The sequence below is a fragment of the Saccopteryx leptura genome, chromosome 12 (genome assembly GCF_036850995.1).
Source record: "Saccopteryx leptura isolate mSacLep1 chromosome 12, mSacLep1_pri_phased_curated, whole genome shotgun sequence".
In the NCBI taxonomy this organism is placed as follows: domain Eukaryota; kingdom Metazoa; phylum Chordata; class Mammalia; order Chiroptera; family Emballonuridae; genus Saccopteryx; species Saccopteryx leptura.
This window is the reverse complement of record NC_089514.1, coordinates 47,422,095-47,429,505: the sequence shown is the minus strand read 5'-3', so window position 1 is coordinate 47,429,505 and position 7,411 is coordinate 47,422,095. Positions and strand designations below refer to the sequence as shown.

The following is a 7,411-nucleotide window of genomic DNA, read 5'->3' as shown; positions in this document are numbered from 1 at the left end:
TCTGGCAACAAGGTTTTGTATTATCTATATTTAGCACACCTCTCTAGACTCATTTCTTTTACATCCTACACTTTTATTTGGCCTTAAAATACCTTAATATATTGTATTCTTTAGTTCTCTAACATATATATTATATTTAACATTTTATAAATATGGAAACTGAGATGCCAATAAGTTCAATACATTACCTGAGTTTTCACACAATTTAACTAAGGAAAACTTTGATTCCCAATGTTTCAAACCAGTATTTTACAATGCAAATATTATGTAACTATAGCTTAAGATTTGATTTTTCCTTTAACATTATCCAGTTTTTATCCCATTGTCTAGAATGACAGGCTCAATCTCCATGTATTATCAATAAGGTAGATAAAGTAATTTATTAAATCACCATTCTTTTTTTTTCTTTTTTAGTAAGAGGGAGATGAACAAAAAAGAAGGGAGAGAAATGAGAAACCTCAAATCATAGTTTGGCAGCACTTTAGTTGTTCATTGATTGCTTCTCATATGTGCCTTGACCAGGGGGCTCCTGCTGAGCCAGTGAACCCTTGCACAAACCAGTGACTTTGGGCTCAAGTCAGCGACCTTTTAGTTAAAGTCAGTGACCTTGGGGTTTCAAATCTGGGGTCTCATTATCCCAGGTCGATGCTCTATCCACTGTACCACCACCTGGTCAGGTTAGTTCACTACATCCTAACTTAAAACCAATGTTTCCAAATTTTCATAACCAAATTTATTGGATGGCCATGTGTTTGCATTTATAATAAATGTAAAAAATGTCACATTAAAACAGAGACAATATATATATATATATTTCTATTTCAATTAATTTTCTATTAACCAAGAAATAATTCACAAAATCAATCTAACTAGACTATACATTAAAAAGATACAACGATATAATACTAGGACAAAGACCCCTTAGTTGACTTCACTTATAATCAAGAATATTATGTTGGCCCTGGCCGGTTGGCTCAGTGGTAGAGCATCGGCCTGTCATGCGGGAGTCCCGGGTTCGATTCTCGGCCAGGGCACACAGGAGAAGCGCCCATTTGCTTCTCCACCCCTCCCCCTCTCCTTCCTCTCTGTCTTTCTCTTCCCCTCCCACAGCCAAGGCTCCATTCGAGCAAAGTTTGCCGGGGCACTGAGGATGGCTCCATGGCCTCTGCCTTGGGCACTAGAATGGCTCTGGATGCAACAGAGCGACGCCCCAGATGGGCAGAGCATCGCCCCCTGGTGGTCATGCCGGGTGGATCCCAGTCGGGCGCATGCGGGAGTCTGTCTGACTGCCTCCCAGTTTCCAACTTCAGAAAAATACCAAAAAAAAAAAAAAAAGAATTTTATGTCTTTGGAAGAAATCAAAACAATTTCTTAATATTGTTTACTTTTTAAAAATCATAATCTGAATTAAAGCTAAAAGCACATCAGATTTATTTTTCAAATTAATATTTATGGCAATGCTTATTATCCAGGTTTCTTGAGCACCAACTAAAAAATTAAAAAACAAACCACAATTACCTTAACCCAACAAAATATATTTGTTTTCATTACTATTGCTCTGTTATCTTTCTGTGTATTCTGTTTAAAACCTAACTCTGAAGTCTTTGTTAATGTTCAGCCAAGACAGGTTGGTAAATAAAAACAGTTTTAGTTATTTGGAGTGATGAGTTAAAATGCTTGATGCATTCTTTTTCAATGTAATAATAAGAGAAATAAAAATATCCAAGAAATTATATTAGAAATAGACATAATCCAAGTTATCATTTCCAAGAGAAATTTGCTAACTTTATATGTTGTCTCTTCCAGTAACTGAATGAAGGCAGCACAGGTAATTACACCATAGAAATGATGTAATGATTCAGGAGTTGAAAGGAATAGGAGAATGTGACTCATCAATGAAAATGCATTTTAAGTAAAAAGCAAAGGGTAGATTGAATTAAGGGGTTATAATGTAATAGTTCTGTGAAGCTTACAAGAAAATTTTACCATAAAAAAAGTGATTGTAAAAATGGTTGCTGATGAAGTCAGAGGGCCAAAGAAAAAAAATTTTTTTTAAATTACTGTTCTGTGATATTTTGCTGTGGGCTTAAGTAATTTTATTTTTATTTTATTTTTAATTGAATTTTATTAGGGTGACACTGGTTAACACAATTATACAGGTTTCAGTTGCCCAGTTCTACACCTCATCTCTGTGCACCGTATTGTGTTCACCCCACAGTCAAGTCTTCATCGTCCCCTTTATCATCCCTATGCCCCTCTCCTCAGCTCCCTCCCAGCAGTCTCCACACTGCTGTCCATGTTCAGAAGTCTTTTTGCCCCCGTTTCTTTTACTCCCCTGACAACTATCAGCCTGATCTCTATGTATGAGTCTGTTTCTATTTTGCATGTTAGTTCATTTTGTTCATTAGATTTCACATATGAGTGAAATCATATGGTACCTGCTTTTCTCTGGTGGGAATATTTCATGTAGCATAATGATCTTTAGATCCATTCATGCTGTCCCGCATAGTATTCCATTATGTAAATATGCCACAGCTTTTATATCTACCCATCTATTGATGGGTAGTTGGGCTGTTACTATTGTAGTTCCTGGCTATTGTAAATAACACTGCAATGAACATAGGTGTGTATATATCCTGTTTTGAGATTCTTAAGATAAATTTCTAAAAAAGATTGTTAAGTTAAAATGTAGTCTCGTTTTTAGTTATTAGAGATAACTGTATACTGCTTTCCAAAGTGGCTGCACCAGTCCACATTCCCATCAACTCTACATGAAGGTTCCTTTTCTCCACACCCTCTCTAACACTTTGATGTTTGTTGATTTATTGATGATAGCTATTCTGACAGGTATGAGGTGATATCTCATTGCTGTCAATTTGAATTTCTCTAATGATTAGTGACATTAAGCATCTTTTCATATGTCTAGTGTCTAGTGGCTATGTGTATGTCTTATTTAGAAATGTCTATTCTGGTCCTTTGTCCATTTCTTAATTAAATTGTCTTTTTGTGTTTAGGTGTTTTTTTTTTTTGATGTTGAGTTTTAAGTTTGTTTTTTTTTTAATTAAGTTAGAGCAGGGGAGGGAGACAGACTCCCTTATGTGCCCTGTCTAGGATCCACCCAGCAATCCCCCTATGGGGAACTCTTTTGTTCATCTGAGGCATTGCTATGTTGCTCAGTGACCAAACTATTTTTAGCATCTGAGGCCAGAGGCTCCACCAAGCCATCCTCAGTGCCCTGGAGCCAACTCATTCAAATCAAACAAACCATGGCTGCAAAGGGGGGGGGGGGGGGTGTAATGAAAGAGGGCAGGGGAAGGGGAGGGAGAGGGGCAGAAAAACAGATGTTTGCTTCTTCTGTATGCCCTGATGCCCTGACTGGGAATTGAACCTGGGACATTCCCATGCCAGCTGAAGTTCTACCACTGAGACAACCGGCCAGGGCCTAAATGTTCTTTATAAATTTTGAATATTAACCTCTAATCAGATGTATTGGTGAATAAGCTCTTCAATTCAGTGGGTTATCTTTTTACTTTGTTGGTGGTTTCTTTTAGTTTGATAGAGCCCCATTATTTACCTTTTCTCTTATTTTTTCTTTGCCCCCCAAAAATATTGCTATGAGATATGTCCAAAATTTTACTGCTTATGTTTTATTCTAAGATTTTTATAGTTTTTGTGTCTAATATTTAAGTCTTTAATCCATTTTGAATTTATTCTTATGTATGGTATAAGAAGGTGGTCTAGTTTCATTTTTTTATATATACACCAATTTTTCCACCACCATTTATTGAATAGACTGTCTTTACCCCATTGTATGTTCTTGCCTCCTTTATCAAATATTAATTGACAATAAAGGTATGTGCTCTTTATCTTGTTCTATAGATATATGTCTGTCTGTTTTTACATCAATACCATGGTGTTTTGGTTACTATGGCCTAGTAGTATAGTTTGATATCAGGTACTGTAATTCCTCCAACTTTGTTCTTTTTTCTCAAGATTTTTGTGGCCATTTGGGGTCTTTTGTGGTTCCATATAGTTTTGGAATATTTGTTCTACCTTTGGGAAATATACCATTGTTATCTTAAAATAATTGTGTTATATCTATGGATTGCTTTTAGTAATATGGACATTTTAATTATGTTAATTTCTCCAACCCATGAACATAGTATATGCTTCCACTTTTTTGTATCTTTTTCAATTTCTTCCTTGAGTGTCATAATTTTCCGAGTACAAGTCTTTAAGTATTTTACACCTTTGGTTAAATATATTCCTAGACATTTTATTCTTTTTGAAACATAATATTGTTTTCTTTATTTCCCATTCTGATAGATTATCACGGTATAAAAATGCAAGTGATTTCTGGATATTTAGTTTGTGTCCTGCTATTTTATAAAATTCATTTATCAGTTATATTGTTTTTTTGTTTTTTGGTAGAATTTAGGATTTTCTAGACAGTATGATATATTCTGCAAAGAAATATTCCTTTATTAAAAAAAAATTTGAGTAGTAGTATGGTGCTACCTCAATTTTATTTAAATACTATTTGTTTAAACTCTATTCACAATTATATAGTTGAGAAGGGATTTGAAAAGGTAAATTGCTACAGATAAAAAAGAACATGGAACCAGTAATTAGCACCTAAAACCTACCTAAATCATTATTTGAAAGATAAGGTTTCCATTACTTATAATTTAAGAAAAGTTATAGCTTTTGTCATAATATAAGGTATTTTCTAATTTGAGTAAAATTTTCTTATACCCTTTTTCTAAGAAAATTCTGACATTATTAGCATTTTTCTGAAAAAAGATTGCCAGGCTTAGCATCATTTTGCAACTAAAACTACAACAGAATATTTACTATATAAATTTCCTAAATAAAGTTTTTGTTGAATATTCTAAAATTAATACTATTCTCTTCCTTTTCTTTTATGATAAAGTTCCTTCTTATTTTAGTAAGACTTTTGATGAACCAAGACAATTTAAAATAAAAATTTGATAGTGACTTAAAAATAGATACAATGCATGTTGAGAGTGGAAAAAATACAATAAAAATTAGAGCTGAATCAATGACATAATGAGTTTGCAGACTCTCTGTTCAACATTACCCTTCCACTTATTGCCTGACTCCTCTCCTTTACTTGTCTGTCCATAGCACATATCTATAACATATAAGATACTATATAATTTAGCCATTTGCATTTTTCTAATTTGTAGACTCCTTTAAAACTCTCTATAGAATTCTGAGTAGGACATATTTGTAGAATAAATAAATGAATGTTTCCATAAAGTGAATAAAAAAGTCCATTTTTCTCTTACAATTTTGGCCATAAGATCCAAAATAGATTGGAGCCAATATTTCCTTTATGAATTATATTCATGATGTTGATTAATATTCTGATCCTGGAGTTAAAAGCCCTAGCAATCTCTTAGTGGATTTTTGTCCTGCCCAAGACATTACATAAATAATGATTATGTAAGTAGCATACTTTAACAAAAAACTTAAAGTACATATTTTGTCCAGTTTACTTTTGGAAAGAAAATAAATTGAATAAAAATTAAAAAAACATTTCTATTTATGATTTTAAAGTATTAGATTTACTTATATTCACATAAATATACAGTCCTTGTTTTAAAACTTATTTACATTTTTGATAAAGTAATTTTTTATTCAAGAACATGATGACATTCTGACATTCTTTTTCCAAAGCTCATATATAATTAAGAAGCAACTGTTTGTACTTATCGATTTTTAAAAAAATGTATTAACAAGGTAGGGAAACTAACAATGCTTAATATACACTCCAAAGAGATATTGTAAGTTTTATTTATATAGTAATAAATTCAGCATAAAAATACTTTGATATTTGCATCGTAATAATAAAAGTGAAACAGATGAAACTGCCTTTCTCATACATATAGTATGCAGGATACCAGCATAAAAATAATACAGCCTCTTCCAGGGATAAAAGAAGTAAATTAAAACTCTTCAAAATGTAAACTGGAAAAATCCATTTTTCCCTGAACTACATATGGGTTTAAGTAATTTCGCTCAAAGAGATTTTAGACTTTACCAATAATCACATAACATAAACTTGACCTAAAAACATAAAACCACTTTCTTGGGTGGCAAACTTGAGTGCTTCATAGACAAATAGGATCAAATGACTGTTCTATTTATTTTTAGATATGTTTTGTTTTCATAAAAGATTTGGAGCAGTGGTAGTCAACCTGGTCCCTCCGCCCACTAGTGGGCGTTCCAGCTTTCATGGTGGGTGGTAGTGGAGCAACCAAAGTATAAATAAAAAGAGATTTAACTATAGTAAGTTGTTTTATAAAGTTTTATTCTGCCAAACTTAGCAAAAATCTGGCAAAAAATTCTTGGTAAGTAATTATTATTATATGCTTTAACTTGCTGTAACTCTGCTTTATAAATTTTATAAAGTAAAGTTACTTCCCTACTTTATAAATCATCATTACTGTGGAACCAGTGGACGGTTAGAAAATTTTACTACTAACAGAGATATAATAGTGGGCGGTAGGTATAAAAAGGTTGACTACCCCTGACTTGGAGGCTACAATCATCACCACAATGTTTTCTAAAAGGGATTGCAGGTAGAAGTTGAGATAAAAGATAGAGTTCATCTTCATCTTCTTTACTATGGTATTATCTACTCTGGTTTAAGGCTACAATAGGTATTGGTGCTTTTCAGGGATATTTCTGTTTATTTCTGATCCATGGTAAGATTGATTTCTTAATGCCTGTAAAGTTGGACGCAGCCTTGTGATTTGTTCTGGACAATTAAATGTGTGTGAAATTGTTGTGGGTCACTACCACTAAGAAGGATTTTATTTTATTTTATTTTATTTATTTTTTATTTTTTTCAAATTCTTTTTTTTTTTCTTTTTTCTTTTTTTGTATTTTTCTGAAGCTGGAAACGGGGAGAGACAGTCAGACAGACTCCCGCATGCGCCCGACCGGGATCCACCCGGCACGCCCACCAGGGGCGACGCTCTGCCCACCAGGGGGCGATGCTCTGCCCCTACGGGGCGTCGCTCTGCCGCAACCAGAGCCACTCTAGCGCCTGGGGCAGAGGCCAAGGAGCCATCCCCAGCGCCCGGGCCATCTTTGCTCCAATGGAGCCTCGCTGCGGGAGGGGAAGAGAAAGACAGAGAGGAAGGAGAGGGGGAGGGGTGGAGAAGCAGATGGGTGCTTCTCCTGTGTGCCCTGGCCGGGAATCGAACCCGGGACTTCTGCACGCCAGGCCGATGCTCTACCACTGAGCCAACCGGCCAGGGCTCTAAGAAGGATTTTAAATGCTACATATGATTCACCTTTTCACTTCCTTAGCAACTACAGCACTGCAGGTGATGGATGCTCCATTATCTTGCATTCCTAAGTAAGCATGACATTAAGC

At 34.6% G+C, this 7,411-nt stretch overlaps 1 non-coding gene across 1 annotated transcript; it reads left to right on the top strand.

The window, feature by feature from the left end:
* Window positions 1-958: 958 nt before the first annotated feature.
* Window positions 959-1,034, top strand: TRNAD-GUC (transfer RNA aspartic acid (anticodon GUC)). Its single transcript has one exon. It is a non-coding gene; the product is annotated as a tRNA-Asp (tRNA).
* Window positions 1,035-7,411: the final 6,377 nt, after the last annotated feature.